General features: G+C 37.9%; 1 protein-coding gene across 1 annotated transcript in view; it reads right to left on the bottom strand.

The window, feature by feature from the left end:
* The window catches only part of LOC102626749 (heavy metal-associated isoprenylated plant protein 16-like), a 47,689-nt gene extending 39,036 nt beyond the window's left edge, over positions 1-8,653 (bottom strand). Inside the window, exon 1 of the mRNA XM_052435589.1 lies at positions 8,647-8,653. The gene's annotated coding sequence lies outside the window, so the exon portion shown is untranslated. The remainder of the gene's footprint in view (positions 1-8,646) is intronic.
* Positions 8,654-15,761: the final 7,108 nt, after the last annotated feature.

Raw genomic sequence — 15,761 nt, 5'->3', positions numbered from 1 at the left:
ATGCAGGTATCATTTACCCAATTTCTGATAGTTCATGGGTCAGTCCTGTACAAGTCGTCCCCAAAAAGTCAGGAGTCACAGTAGTTACCAATGCTGATAATGAATTGATACCAACTAGGGTAACTACAGGATGGCGTGTATGCATTGATTATAGAAAATTGAATTCTGTCACACGTAAAGACCATTTTCCTTTACCATTTATTGATCAAATGCTTGATAGATTAGCAGGCCATGAATTTTATTGCTTTCTAGATGGCTACTCAGGATATAATCAGATTCCCATAGCACCAAAAGATCAGGAGAAAACTACTTTCACTTGCCCTTTTGGCACATTTGCATATAGGAGAATGCCATTTGGATTATGTAATGCACCTGCTACATTTCAACGATGCATGTTGAGCATTTTTTCTGATATGGTTGAACGATTCCTTGAAGTCTTTATGGATGACTTTTCTGTCTTTGGTGACTCGTTTGATCAATGTTTACATCATCTAACACTAGTTCTGCAGAGATGTATCGAGAAGAACTTGGTCTTAAATTGGGAGAAATGCCATTTTATGGTAAAACAAGGTATTGTTCTCGGTCACATCATTTCGAGCAAAGGTATTGAGGTTGACAAAGCCAAGGTGGATCTCATTTCTAATCTTCCTCCACCTAAAACAGTCAGAGAAGTAAGATCTTTCCTTGGGCATGCTGGTTTCTATAGACGTTTCATCAAAGATTTTAGCAAAGTTTCTAGACCCTTATGCAATTTACTTGCTAAGGATGTACCTTTTATCTTTAATGATTCATGTCTTATGGCGTTTGAAAAATTAAAGCAGTTGTTGACATCATCACCCATCATTCAGGCCCCAAACTGGAGCTTACCATTTGAACTCATGTGTGATGCATCTGATTATGCAGTAGGAGCAGTATTAGGACAAAGAGTTGATCGAATTCCCCACGTTATTTACTATGCTAGTATGACATTGAATGATGCACAGTTGAACTATTCAACTACTGAAAAAGAAATGCTAGCAGTAGTGTTTGCATTAGAGAAATTTCGATCTTATCTCATTGGTTGTAAAATAATCGTGTTCACAGATCATGCTGCTCTTAAATATCTTCTCACAAAGAAAGATGCAAAAGCTAGGCTAATTCGTTGGGTGTTACTTTTGCAGGAATTTGACTTGGAATTCAAAGATAAGAAAGGGACAGAAAATGTTGTGGCGGACCACCTCTCTCGTCTCCATTTTGACACAATTACAGAATCATTACCATTGAATGAGTCATTTCCAGATGAACAATTAATGAATGTGGAAGTATTACCTTGGTATGCTGATATAGTTAATTATCTTGTTACAGGTAAACTTCCAGAGCATTGGACCAAGCAAGACAAGGCTAAATTCTTTGCAGAGATAAAAAATTTCTTTTGGGATGACCCGTATTTGTTCAAGTATTGTGCAGACCAAATTATTAGACGATGTGTCCCAGAAAGTGAAATTCAGAATATCCTTTCATTCTGCCATGAACAAGCTTGTGGAGGCCATTTCAGTGCTAAGAAAACAGCGACTAAAGTTTTACAATGTGGTTTCTATTGGCCATCTATATTTCGAGACGCTTACACTTTCTGTTCTTCATGTGATAGGTGTCAACGAATGGGAAGCATTACACGAAGGAACATGATGCCACTAAATCCAATTTTAGTGGTTGAGATTTTTGATGTATGGGGTATCGACTTCATGGGACCCTTTCCCCCGTCTTTTGGCCATCAATACATATTGGTTGCTGTTGACTACGTATCAAAATGGGTAGAAGCAATTCCATGTAGGACCAATGATCACAAGGTGGTGATAGCATTTTTGAAGAGCAACATTGTTTCACGCTTTGGATTCCCTCGAGCAATAATCAGTGATGGTGGTGCCCACTTTTGTAACAAAGCATTCAAAGCTCTTTTGACAAAGTATTCAATCACACACAAAGTGGCGACCCCGTATCATCCGCAAACCAGTGGCCAAGTTGAGATCTCCAATCGAGAAATAAAGCACATATTAGAAAAAACGGTGAGGCTGGACAGAAAAGATTGGTCATTAAGACTTGATGATGCCTTATGGGCATATAGAACGGCTTTCAAGACCCCGATTGGGATGTCACCCTACAGGCTAGTGTATGGAAAAGCTTGCCACCTACCTGTGGAACTCGAGCATCGTGCGTATTGGGCCATCAAGAAATTCAATTTTGACATGCAGCAAGCCAACTCAGAAAGAAGATTACAACTGGTAGAACTTGAAGAAATTCGCAATGATGCATACGAAAATGCCAAGATTTACAAGCAACGAATGAAAGTCTTCCATGACAAGCACGTTATGAGAAAATCGTTCACTCCAGGTCAGAAAGTGCTTTTATTCAATTCTCGCTTGCACCTATTCCCAGGTAAGTTACGCTCTCGTTGGTCTGGTCCCTTTATTGTTCATACTGTTTTTCCACATGGGGCAATTGAAATTAAGGACCCAAAGAACGGTGTCACGTTTAAAGTTAATGGTCAAAGATTAAAGCCATATCTAGAATACCAACCACGTGGAGAAGACACCGAAATAAATTTGAGTGACCCACCAGATTTGAATTGATTTTTTTTTTTCTTTCTTTTCGTTGATTTGATTTTGTTTTCTTTCTTTATATTATTCTTTTGCTAATTGAAATTGTTTTTGCATAAGTGTGTTTATTTTACCATTAAGTTTTCTCTTATCATTGTTAATCATGAGTCTCATACTTAGACCGTTCCTCCTGAACATTCTTAAACCACTTCAACGTGTCAAAACTCATCTCAAAAGGCAGATTCAATTTTGTAAAACACAACGCATTTGGGCTCTACAACCACCAGAGTTAGTAGCCTATGTTGAGGGTTTAGAAAGCCAACTCAGAGACATTGAGAGAAGTGTTTACGACATCCAGTTGGAGCTTGAGGTAAATTCAATAAGAGGACGATTTTAATTTTCTTTGTGTGTTTTAATTTGTTTTTCTGTTTGTGTGCTTTAGTTTGTTACCCCGGTGAAGTGGCGGATAACGGTACTCCGTGACAATCAAGTCGGTTACTTCAGTTTCCCATAATAACTGATATTCTGAGGCGAAGGTATGGACAGAAACGAGATTCTAGCGAAGCTTCACAAGCGATTCCCTTCACTTCCTCAGAATGCCCTCCTTACGATCTATAAAGCTCGGTCCGAACGCATGCGATTACTCATGAGGAATAACATACCTGCTGACATCCGTTGGTTAATCGAGGCTAAAGTACGATCGGCAGGTGAGTTACCTCCAAAATTTATTGCATACATGCCTGGTTGTGGTAAAGGAAATTATGCAAGAAAACGACGAGCTCGAAGAATTTCTGTTGCTTGTCATAAGTGTGCCAGAATGAGTTGCAATAAAAACCCATGTTCTTTAGGAATGATGTCTGATAACAGGGAAGATAAGATTCAATTCATTAGGGATGGCTTGAATAAGGAGTCATTGGATGATATCCTTTTGTCTCTTGAAACGCATCCCAGTGGATATGTGCAAGGAGCGATTCTCCAGTTATGGCCATTATTCCAGAAAGAGCATGCACGATATAGTCTCGGGAATCTGACTATAAACGACCCTGTTTGCCAGTTTATAAGAAAACTGGATAGGAAGCCTATCCTCGACCCATAGAGGGCGTTCAAGCCGTTTCTGGACGTAAAACCAGAGGAAGATGTGAGCCACAGTCGCAACTACCTGTAAATATCCTTTTACTTTATTGTTATTTAATTTCACTATTGTCTTATTGTTTGCATTATTGTCTTTAATAATCTTATTACTGTTTGCTTTTTCCTTTTTACTGTTTTCTTTTTGACTTGCGAGCCACGTGCTTTACGCGTTATTTGACACTAACATATTACCTCATACACAACCATGACCCACTATCACCGAGACTCTTAAATGTGATTTCTTTTTTGTCAAGCACTCACAAATTGTTTTCGAGAAGTATCACAATGGCAGCTACTCCCAATAGACAATTCAAGAACATTTGTGTGCTTTCTGGATTTACCTATGGCAAACATAAAGAGTTCGTTGAGGCAGCCATAGATCTTGGTCGAAGCATAGCAGCGAGAAAATTACACTTGGTGTATGGAGGAGGTAATCGAGGGTTATCAAAAATGGTCTCAGAAGCAGCTTTTATCAGAGGAAGTCAAGTGTTAGGCATCATCCCAAGAGTCCTAAAACCATTGGGCAGTTCGTCTGATTCATCAACTGGAGAAGAGTTAGTCGTCTCAAGTATGCAAGAAAGAATAACTGAAATGCTTAATCATGCTGATGCTTTTATTTTCCTTCCAGGAGATCTTGCAACACTAGAGGCACTTATCACGCTAGCATCTTGGGCCCATCTGCACATCCACCAAAAACCCATCGGTTTGTTAAATGTCAATAACTTTTATGATGGCTTTATCGCATTTCTTAACCATGCAATAAAAAACTATTTCATTCCTTCTAATGTGAAAAAACTCTTTATTTGTGCTCACACTGCTAATGAGCTACTTGATCTGTTACAAGCTTATAAACCGGAGCCAGACCCCTGGACCTTTGTGTTGGAGCGCCCAAATAATGATGGTAACAGTAGCCGCAGTAAGAAGTACAAATTAGATTTAACTCTCCGCCTATAAATATTTTCTTCTGTGTTGCACCACCCAGGTGATGTCTTCTAAACTCTACTTCTTTCCTTTCAAACATTGAGGACAATGTTTCGTTCTGGTTGGGGGGAGGGAATAGTCGACAATTGTGGAATTTTGGTTAAGTTTTTACTAATTTTTGTTGTAGAAACTAACTGTTGCTAACTTTTTGTGTCGAAGATGGCTGAATATGGAGTGTAGTGACTCTAGAAACGCATCTTCATCGTAAAAAAAAAAAAAAAATTAAAAAAAAAAAAAAAAAATTCAGACATTTTCTTTTTCTTTATTATGTGTTTATGTTTATTTTTCTTCTTTTTAATTTCTCCTCTATAAATATACATTTTCCAACTTTTGAGTCGAAGATGGCTGAATATGGAGTGTATTTCCTCTAGAAACGCATCTTCTTTAAAAAAAAAAAAAATCATTTTCGTTTTCTATCATTTTACGTGTAACTTTTCTAATTAGTTTTTATGCATCATTTTCACATTTCTGCATGCATATTTTCCTTTCATGTTTAGAATAGGTTGGGGGGTAGAATGTTGTTTAAAAAAAAAAAAAATTTGTGTGATTTGTTTTAACATTGGGTGACATGATTAATTTTAAATTTTAGTATTTGTATTATCTTTGGTCTTAAGTGATGTTACATTATGTTTGCTACTCTACATGTTGATGTCGGAGACATATATGAGTTGCTTGAAGGAATGAACATGTCATAATAAGTACCAAGTGAGTTTTTGAGCCTATTATTTTTCTTGGAGAATAACCCTTTTGCCCACTCTTTATACAGCTTAGCAGTTTATTATTTTATACACGATCTCTAGATTTCTTTTGAGTTAACCCTTAATAAAAAGAAAAAAAAAAGAGAAAAAAAAAAGTGTGTTGCTACATTTGGAGGCCCATCTAACTAGTAGATATGGAAGGTTATTCAGAGCCCTAAAAGACGATGGAAAGGCCATCTTTGATCCGTTTGAGCCTTTCTAGCCATCCCTTTTATTAAATATCCATAGTTAACCCTTTTGAGCCTTTAAAAAAAATATATATATATTTTCTTTGTCAACTTATCATCTTGACCCACTCCGATTTGGAGTATTACCCGATATCTTATAAGTTCCATCACCTATTTATGTTTGAGAAAATGTAAATAATTATTTTGTTCAGTGAAGTTATGCCAAATAAAAGCAAAAAAAACAAAAACAAAAACAAAAACAAAAGTTGTTGTTTCAAAAGAATAAAAATAGGTGAAATCCACCTTGCAACTTCCAAAAAAAAAAAAAAAATTCTCTGCATTTTTCTCAAACATACACTTTGTTTTCCTTATTTTCCTTCTTTGTTAGCCGTGTCCCTAGCCTACGTTACATCCTAATAAAAGTCCTTCTTGATTTTAGGGAACTATAGTTTGAAGTAGAAGCTAGTTATATGGGCTAAAAAGATGTAGTGATGCATAATTAAAAAAAAAAAAAGGGATAAATAAAGTGGGTTGACTAACATTTTATTTGACTTGAGATCGTATTATTTCTAAGCTGAGGGCATATTTATTTCATCTTGGTGAGAGCATGTGATATCACTTCTTTATTATTTTCTCTCTCAATTACCATTCATTGGAGTGACTATTTTTATTGGGATTAATTTATTTGTGAGAGTGTCACTACTTCCAGTGAGATTTTGGGGTTTGACATGTCATTCTTGAGAGTAGCTAAAACAAAGTCTACTGGGCTAATTCATGTGGATGGTTGATGTGGGTGTGATGTTGCTTTAGACTGGAGATAATGCTTATACTTTTATTTGATTGCTATCATTAATCTGATGGAATAAATACGAGTGTTTCTATTAAAAAAAAAAAATTATTTTGAATTTGAATTTTGTTTTCGCTTTATTTGCTAGGGACTAGCAATAAGCTGGTTGGGGGGTGTGTTGAGTATTAGAAAATGCATATTTATAAAGGAGAAAACCATCATTTTACATTTCAAGTCTTACTAACAACCCTTACTTTTATGTATTTAACCTTCTTGTGATTTAATTACATGTGTTTTATTTTAATTAAGTATTTTATGTATTTTAGGGGCATTATAGTCATTTCACAATAAAGGAGAGATCAGACGGCAAAACGGACATCACTTTTGAACTCAGGACGGTCGAAAACCTTAGGAGGAGCATAAAAGGAAAAATGGCACTATTCACATGTACGGTACTATTCACGTGTACGGTACTGTATACGTTACTGTTCACGACACTGTTCACATAGACGGATGATGACGTGGCATTGACCGATGATGTGGCATTGACTGATGAGGTGTCACGATCCTGTTGGACTAAAATTCTTATGTACTGTTGATGGTGACGTGGCAGCATATCAGTGGACGAAAAATCTCGCGTACGGTGCATGCATCACACAGGATTATTTTCAACCAAACCGCGTTACTGTTCATCCGCGTGGTCAAACCGTGGACTGTTGACTGATGACGTGGCGCAATCCTGAGCGTCCAAACTGTTTTTAATCCGATGGCCATGATTTACTCCATGTATCTATAAAAAGGGGGCCTCTCCCCCCTAATTTGATATCTCTGAATCCATTTTTAGGATCCATTTTCTGTAATTCCTTCTCCATCTTGTATTTTCTTCGTATTTTAATAAATTTCTATTTTGCCCCTAGTTCAATTATGAGTAGCTAATTTTCTTTCAAGCTTGGGTTGAAGGTGAAGTCTCAACATGTGTCATGGGCTTAATTTGGTAAATTTATTTTCTCTTCCCCTCTAATTTTTGTGGATGTTTTGACTTCTCGTCGACAAATAATAATAGTCTTGTCTAGATACCGCCTTGGTTACACCGGCTCTCTGGTACAAGGTTATTATTATTTGGCACGATAAGCCCTTAGCACCATATTGATTAGAGCGTGGTTCATGAGGTGTGGATTCCCCCCTCATGATTTAATTGGCATTAATACGAATTATTTAGCCCATGATGCATGTTGATACGGATCCAGATACCCAAGTACGTCAATTTAATAGATTTTCTCTTCAATTTATTCTCTCAATTGCAATTCCAATTTTAGAATTTATTCTCGCCATTTTAATTTAAGTCTTAGCATATTCCAAATCATTTCCACCATAAATCCAACAACCCATTTATAAAATTAATTCTATACACAATTAAAATCCACCTCCTCGTGGGATCGACACTCGTCACCATAGATCTATACTACAATAGATTCGTGCGCTTGCGAGTACATTAAAATTTGCACAACATGCTGCATCCTTCCATGCATAATGAGCTTCCTTGACAATTATCATCAAAACACCGTAATTACTCGTTTAATTGCACTTGAGGGCAGTTTGCGTTTAAATAGATTTAAATGAATCGAGTGAGGATATTTTTGCAGGATTTAGATATTATTAGATAAAACATATGTGTGTAATGAAGAAACAGAGACTACTGTATTTCATCAAGCAAGAAATTTTAACAAATTTTCATATAACCTTGCCGATCTCTACTTTCTCACACAGTAATTAAAAAAAGTAAATCAGTTATCTGTATTTTCACACAACAAATTACTCTATCCGTAACCGCATGATCTTTGGCTTTAAATTAATAACGGTCAGCAATTCTGCAAATCTCATCGTCTTTCTCAGCAAACTAGTCAGCAAAACAGGGTCCATCCCATCTCCAGTCACCTCTATCTGGCTCCTGTCGTCTCCTTTCAGCGCCACCGATTCCACTCCTGTAATAAATAATTATATGTTTAGTACCCGGGTACAGTGTATGTTTGCGACTGTTATGCTTTTGCTTAGTATAAAATTGTTATAACTAAAGTGTTTGTTACCCGAAACGCGGACGGCGATCTTCAGAGCCTTAGAGCGGGACTTGTGGCCTTCCAACGACAATTTGATCACAACCTTTTGGTGCAATATCAGAAAAACAAAACCAAGAAAAAAAAATTTACTTTCCCATTCAAGAAACTCATGGGGCCGTAAGTGCATGTAAAAACTAATTCCAAATTTGATACCTTCATGGGTTTTAATTGTTTTGATGGAGATGATGATGCAAACAGAAAGCATGCTCTTTTAAAGAAAATGGTAAACATTTTTGCTTTTGCTTTGTTAATTCTTTGTTGAATATGCGATAATGCGAAGCCGTGTTGGCGATTTGGGTTGGTCAATTAGCTGAAGAAAATTCTGCGTAGCTTCCATGTTCTGAGACTATACATTCGTAGTGGCATCGTGGGGTCCATATAATGTAAAATCTTCTAAGAAGTCGGTTTTGAAGAGGGTCCGGCTACTAGCAACTGTTGGAAGGTACCGCCAATTTTAACTTATTCTGACTTCAATCTATGAACGTCAGATGTAATGGAAAAATAGTTGAGATGTGTTAAATCTGAACTTTAACATTACACTTCCTGTCGTTTAAGAAATATTTTTAAAAGTCAAAGAGATAAAATTTCTGACATATAAGTCCTGATTATTTAAAATGATTAATAAGAGATATTATCATTTTATTACTAAAGTTATTCTGACATATCATGTCAGTACCACGGTTTGGTGAACATAGCATTTTAGCACCAAACGTTTGCGCTGTTATCAATTTACCACCATTCTGTTAGAAAAACGTTAATGTTTAACAGAAAATGAGTTAAAAGTCGATTTTACCCCCAAGAGAATAAAAGATAATTTTACCCTTTGAAAAGAAAGAAATAATGAACAAAAATAAGATTTAGAAAACAACTAAAAATTATAATTAATAAAAAATAATGAATAATATGTAGAATTACGATAAACGGCAAAGAACAATTAATAAAAAATTCTGCTTCAAAATTAATATTATAATCTATGAAATTCAAGTATTAATCACAACTAAAAACAATAACAATTTAATTAAAGGAAAAAATTAATGAGAGAGAGGGGCCAATTTTAGGGTTATCAATTTCTTAATTCTCTAATTATTTCCCTTAAAATTTTTTTACTTAGTTTTATTGTTTATTTTACACTTGTAATAGAGTTTTTTGGCTTCAATAGGATATGTCTTTGATGCCCTTATGACATTAGCAAAACATCAGCAAATTTTTAACCTTTTTAACGGAATTGTGGTAAATTGATAACAGCGCAAACGTTTGGTGCTAAAATGCTATGTTCGCTAAACCGTAGTACTGACATAATATGCCAGAATAATTTTAGTGGTAAAATGATAATATCCCTATTAATAATTAGACAGTTAGAAATTATTAGCTTTTTTTTAATATCATATTCAATTAGAGAGAGAAAATCAAAATCAATTCATTGTTGCCAATTGCACCAGTAGCATTGAAAGTTGTTATTGCCAACCACATCAATGGGTGGCTGTCGCTAGATTACAAAATCGCGCCTCACGCGCACCTGCTGCTGTAGTGCCAAAACACGCTGCAGAGGCAACTGCTGCTGCCATGAAGTGGGACGACCACTGCTTCTCCAAATTACTGTTGCTATTGCTCTAAAAATGGTGATGTTAGTGTTTAGATATTTGAAATCAATTCAGTTTCGGGTTAGTGTTTGATAGATTGAAGCCAATTGGGTGAGGTTTGGGAAATTAATGTTAACTAGGTTAGGGCTTAATAACTGGATGATTTTTGTTTTTAAATGGCAATTTACTGCTAATTTGTGTAAGAGTTTTATAATTTCTTCCAAAATTTTATTTTTTATCTTATTGGAAGGATTATTTGAACCCAACAAATTATTCATTAAATCTATTTTTACTATAATCTTTATTTCTAAAATGTCTATAAACTAAATTATAATAATCGACAAACAATTACCAATAAAGCTTTCTCATTTTAACTCACTAACTCATTGTTTGATTGGAAAAATGCTTCTGAATCGAGGGATACATATAAAAGGATTGAGAATTGCTATGAGACAAGTCTAGAGAACGCTTAAAGAGGAAGAAATAGAAAGTTTGGGGGAGAACTTTTTCATTTTCAAATTTCGCTCAGAGGAAGGAAATAAAAGAATGTTCATAGGGGGCCCTTGGCATTTTGATAATGCTTTAGTAGTTTTTACTGAGCCGATTGGAGTTGGGGATTTCAAAAAGCAATCTTTCTTAGCACAATGCATTCTGGGTACAACTACACAATGTGCCCTTGTTATGGGTCTTTTATTATTCATTTCAATGTTTTATTTATTTATTTTTAATTATGAGTCCAAGTTGGGCAAGTGGGAGTAAAGGGTTGTTGGGGTGGACCGAGTTTTGTGGGAAGACTTAGTTTTTCCTTTTTCTTTGGGATTTGATCAATAAGTTAGTTTCAGTTTTTTATTATTTATAAGCCATGTAATACATGAATAAGGATTATGCAGTTATTTGATACTTAACTCACTTGAGTTGCTGAGGTCAAGGTTCCTCCATTAACCTTAAATTCTTAATTTCAATTCTTTACATCATAGGTTCCAACAAAAATAAAAGATCCAATCCCCAGTACATGCCATAGTGGTATCAGAGTAAGGGCATGGATTCACGGGTGGAGAAGTTGGAGAATGATGTTAACTCTCTTACTGCAGGTCAGCAGCAAATCTTAGAGAAACTCAATGAACTCTCTTTACAACTTGCTACACGGACCAATACACAACATGATAAGCCCTGAACTGAAATGGTTAGATAAACAATACAGTGGAGAGTAGAATGTTGTTGGAAGTAGGAAAACTTGTATTTATCTGCAGAAATAAACCAAAACACCCAAGCATTCGAGAGGCTTGGTATCTCTCCCAAAATGAGCAAGCTCACTACCAAATAATTCTTTGGATCCCCTTCCCAAAAACCAGCTCCTCTCCATATAACCTCCTCACTTCTACGCCAAAATAGAATAACAGAAAAACTCTAACAAATTATCAAAACAGAAAACCATCAACTTATTACTAACAGAAATGCATAACAAACTCTTCTCTTTATACTACTTGATGACACGTTAGCCACGATTGGTATTTCCAGAATTACCCTTGCGCCTTGCATATGTGAAACACACTTGTGGCCTAACATTACCATCTGTCCAAACTTTCACCTTGTCCTCAAGGTGGAAATCGGGAAATTGTTGTTGGATCAGATGAAAATCCTCCCAAGTTGCCTCAAACTCAGGCAAGGATTTCCATTTGAGCAGCACCTCCACTTCACCGGATTGACCATTAACCTTAGGACGAACTCCTAACAATTTTTCAAGTTCCACCACGAGTTCAAGCTCATGAGTCAACTGGGGGGGGGGGATAGTGGGATGTTTCAATCATATGAAGTGAGCATACTTACTCAGCCTATCCACCACTACTAAGATGGCATCCCACCCTTTAGAACGAGGCAACCCCTCAATAAAATCAAGTGTGACTTCCTCCCAAACCTGGGCTGGTAGTGGAATAGGTTGAAGTAACCCCATATGAGTAGTGGCCAAGTACTTATTTTGCTGGCAGATGGTGCATTCCCGTACAAATCTGGTGACATCCTTGCGCATACATATCCAATACAATTCTGCTACTAAGCGTAGGTAAGTTTTTGTTTATCCCAAATGTCCCCCAATCGGAGTGGTGTGAAACTCTCCTATGAGAGCAGAAAGAAGCTTAGAAGTCTGAGGAATAACCAGCTGACTCTTGTAGAACAATACTCCATGCTCAACTGAGAACCCTGCGTGAGATTGTGTACCCGAAGTTATGTCTTCCCTTAGTTTCTTCAGAAAGGTATCCTCTGCCAACTCAACCTTTAAGGAATCCCAATGTTGCCACTGAGGAATCGCCAAAGTTGAACACGCTGCTGGTTCTGTTAAGCGTGAGAGTGCATCCGCTACTCGATTACTTGCCCTACTACGATATTGAATATCAAAATCATATCCCATGATTTTGGTGATCCATTTTTGATATTCAACTCCAACAATCCTCTGCTCCAAAAGGACTTTTAAGCTCTGTTGGTCTGTTCGCACAATGAATCACCTTCCCAGCAAGTACAACCGCCATTTCAGGATTGCAAACACTATGGCCATTAATTCTTTCTCATATATGGACTTAAGGCAAGCCCGGGCCCCCAAAACTTGGCTGTAGTAAGCTACTGGCTGTTGCCCCTGTAGTAGAACAGCCCATAACCCAAAACCAGATGCATCAATCTCAACAATAAATGGCTTTGTGAAATTAGGCATTGCCAACACAGGGACCGAAGACATAGCTTGTTTGAGTTCTTCAAATGCCGCTGCAGCTTCTGGACTCCACCCAAACCTATCTTTCTTGAGCTGATCAGTCAAAGGTGATGCGATTCTAGCATACCCAGCCACGAACTTTCTATAATACCCCGTCAATCCCAGAAATACCCCTAACGCTTTCAGATTAGTGGGCGTCGGCCACGAGTTCATGGCTTGGATTTTACTTAGATCCGCTGCCACCCCTTGTCCAGAGATGATATGGCCTAAGTATGCCACTTGAGTCCTTCTAAACTCACATTTTTTTTTGTTGGCATAAAGGTTGTTGGCCCACAATATTCCTAAGACGAGAGCCAAGTGCTGTTGATGGGATTCCATTGACGGGCTGTAAATTAGAATGTCATCGAAGAACACTAGCACAAACTTCCGAAGATAAGGCCGGAAGACATCATTCATAAAGGATTGAAAAGTCGCCGGGGCATTCGTTAGTCCGAAAGGCATGACGAGGAACTCGTAGTGTCCATCATACGTTCGAAAAGCAGTCTTATGAACATCCTGACTACTAACTTTGATTTGATGGTAGCCCGACTTTAAATCTAGCTTGGAAAAAATTTTGGTACCATGTAACTCATTTAGGAGTTCGTCAATGACAGCAATGGGATACTTATCTGGTATTGTCGCTTTGTTGAGAGCCCTGTAATCCACACAAAAACACCACGATCCGTCTTTCTTCTTAACTAACAAAACTGGGCTCGAGAATGGACTATTGCTGACTTGGATTATTCCCGCATCTAACATCTCTTGAATCAGTCTTTCAATCTCATCCTTCTGGGCATGAGGATAGCGGTATGGTCGGACACTAACAGGTTGACTGCCGTCTTTGAGCAAAATGGAATGCTTATGTCCCCTAGTAGGTGGTAAGCTCATGGGCATGTTAAAAACCAATTCGTATTCTACTAGGACTTGGTTTAGATTCGTTGGCACCTCAGGGCTCACTTCGTACAGACCTTCAAATTGATTACATTCCACCAGAATTCCAGCTCCCTAATGTTTAATGGTGCGCATCATTGCCTTCAATGAAACCAAAGTCTTGCCAAGGGAAAGATCCCCTCGTAGAGTAACAGATTCATTTCCGACCATGAACTTCATCACCTGTGTCTTCCAATTTATGTGTGTCATCCCCAAAGTTTCAAGCCACTGAAATCCTAATATAACATCCGAGCTTCCCAACCCAAGCGGCAAGAATTCCTCTACAATATCTATTCCCTATAGATGAATAGTCACTCCCCGACATAAACGTTCTCCCTTTACAGTCGCTCCAATACCCATAGTCACCCCATAAGCCCCAGTATTAACAATGGGTATCTGCATCTTACTAACCAAATCTAGAGAAATAAAATTGTGGGTTGCACCTGAATCAATCAGTACCACCACCTCTTGCTCCCCGATAGTCCCTTTAAGTTTCATCATCTTTGGTGTAGTCAGACCAACCACCGAGTTAAGAGAGACCTCTACCACTTGATTAATTTCGGCCGTTTCCAATTCGGGATTGCTTCACCCGAACCTTCTTCCTGTTCTGCTTCGTCCATGTCGTAGGTGAGAAGGACAGTCAATTCTTTCTTCTTGCAGCGATGCCCAGGTGCCCACTTTTCGTCACATCGATAACATAGTCTCTTCTCTCTTTTCTTCTATAATTTTGAATCGGACAACCTCCTAACCTCTCCCGAAAATCGAGCCGTGTAATGATTTGCCCCAAACGAAGATCGCGAAGCTTCAGAATGGAAGTTCACACCTCATGTTGACCCTCCTACTCGATGAAACCCACCATCTGCTTTGTAGGCCTTGGTCACCCATAGTTTCTCCTCAATCTTTTGGGCTAAGTCCATGGCCCGGCCCAAATTACTGGGTTCCATGATCCGAACCTCGACCCGAATTTCAGGCTTCAACCTGTTGATAAAATTTCCCAGAGCTAGTTCGTTTGTAATGTTCTCCAACGGCGCCGAAAGTTCAATAAATTTCCGGCGTATTCTCACACACTGCTACCTTGAGTAAGGGCTAGCCATTGTTCATAGAGAGAACCGGCTTGGATTACTCGGAATTGTTTCAAGATTAGTACCCTCATCTCTTCCCAAACCACTATGGGTCTCTTCCTATTCTCCCATTGATACCACAACAGGGCATCTCCCTCGAAAGCTATTATTGCCACCTCAAGTTTTTCTTCATTGGATAACCGATTTAAGGAAAAATATTGTTCAGCCTTCAGAATCCAGCCATCCGGATTTGAGCCATCGAACAGTGGCATCTCAAGTTTTCGGAATCGGAAATCATGGCGAGTTCCGCGTGAGCTCGAACCCATCGCCGAAGTTGGGGCCGAACATCTTTTCCCCTTTATACAAATTCGAACCTCCCGTATCCTCCTGAAGTTTGATGAACTGTTCGAATCGTTTGTGTATCGTCTGTATTTCATCCTTCAACGATCCCATTTCCCGTTGAAACTCCTCATGCACAGCAACCATCGCCTCCTCCATGGAATCCATTCGTTGAGCAACATTTTTGCCAGTCATTTTCCAGGTACGTGACTACTCTGATACCAATTTGATAAGCCCTGAACTGAAATGGTTAGATAAACAACACAGTAGAGATTAGAATGTTATTGGAAGTAGGAAAACTTGTATTTATTTGCAGAAATAAACCAAAACACCCAAGCATTCGAGAGGCTTGGTATCTCTCCCAAAATGAGCAAGCTCACTTCCAAATAATTCTCTGGATCCCTTTCCCAAAAACCAACTCCTCTCCATATAACCTCTTCACTTCTACGCCAAAATAGAATAACAGAAAAACTCTAACAAATTATCAAAACCGAAAACCATCAACTTATTACTAACAGAAATGCATAACAAACTATTCTCTTTATACTACTTGATGACACGTCAGTCACGATTGGTATTTTCAGAATTACCCTTGTGCCTTGC

The sequence above is a fragment of the Citrus sinensis genome, chromosome 2, assembly GCF_022201045.2.
Source record: "Citrus sinensis cultivar Valencia sweet orange chromosome 2, DVS_A1.0, whole genome shotgun sequence".
Taxonomy (NCBI): domain Eukaryota; kingdom Viridiplantae; phylum Streptophyta; class Magnoliopsida; order Sapindales; family Rutaceae; genus Citrus; species Citrus sinensis.
This window is presented reverse-complemented; position numbering and strand designations above follow the sequence as displayed.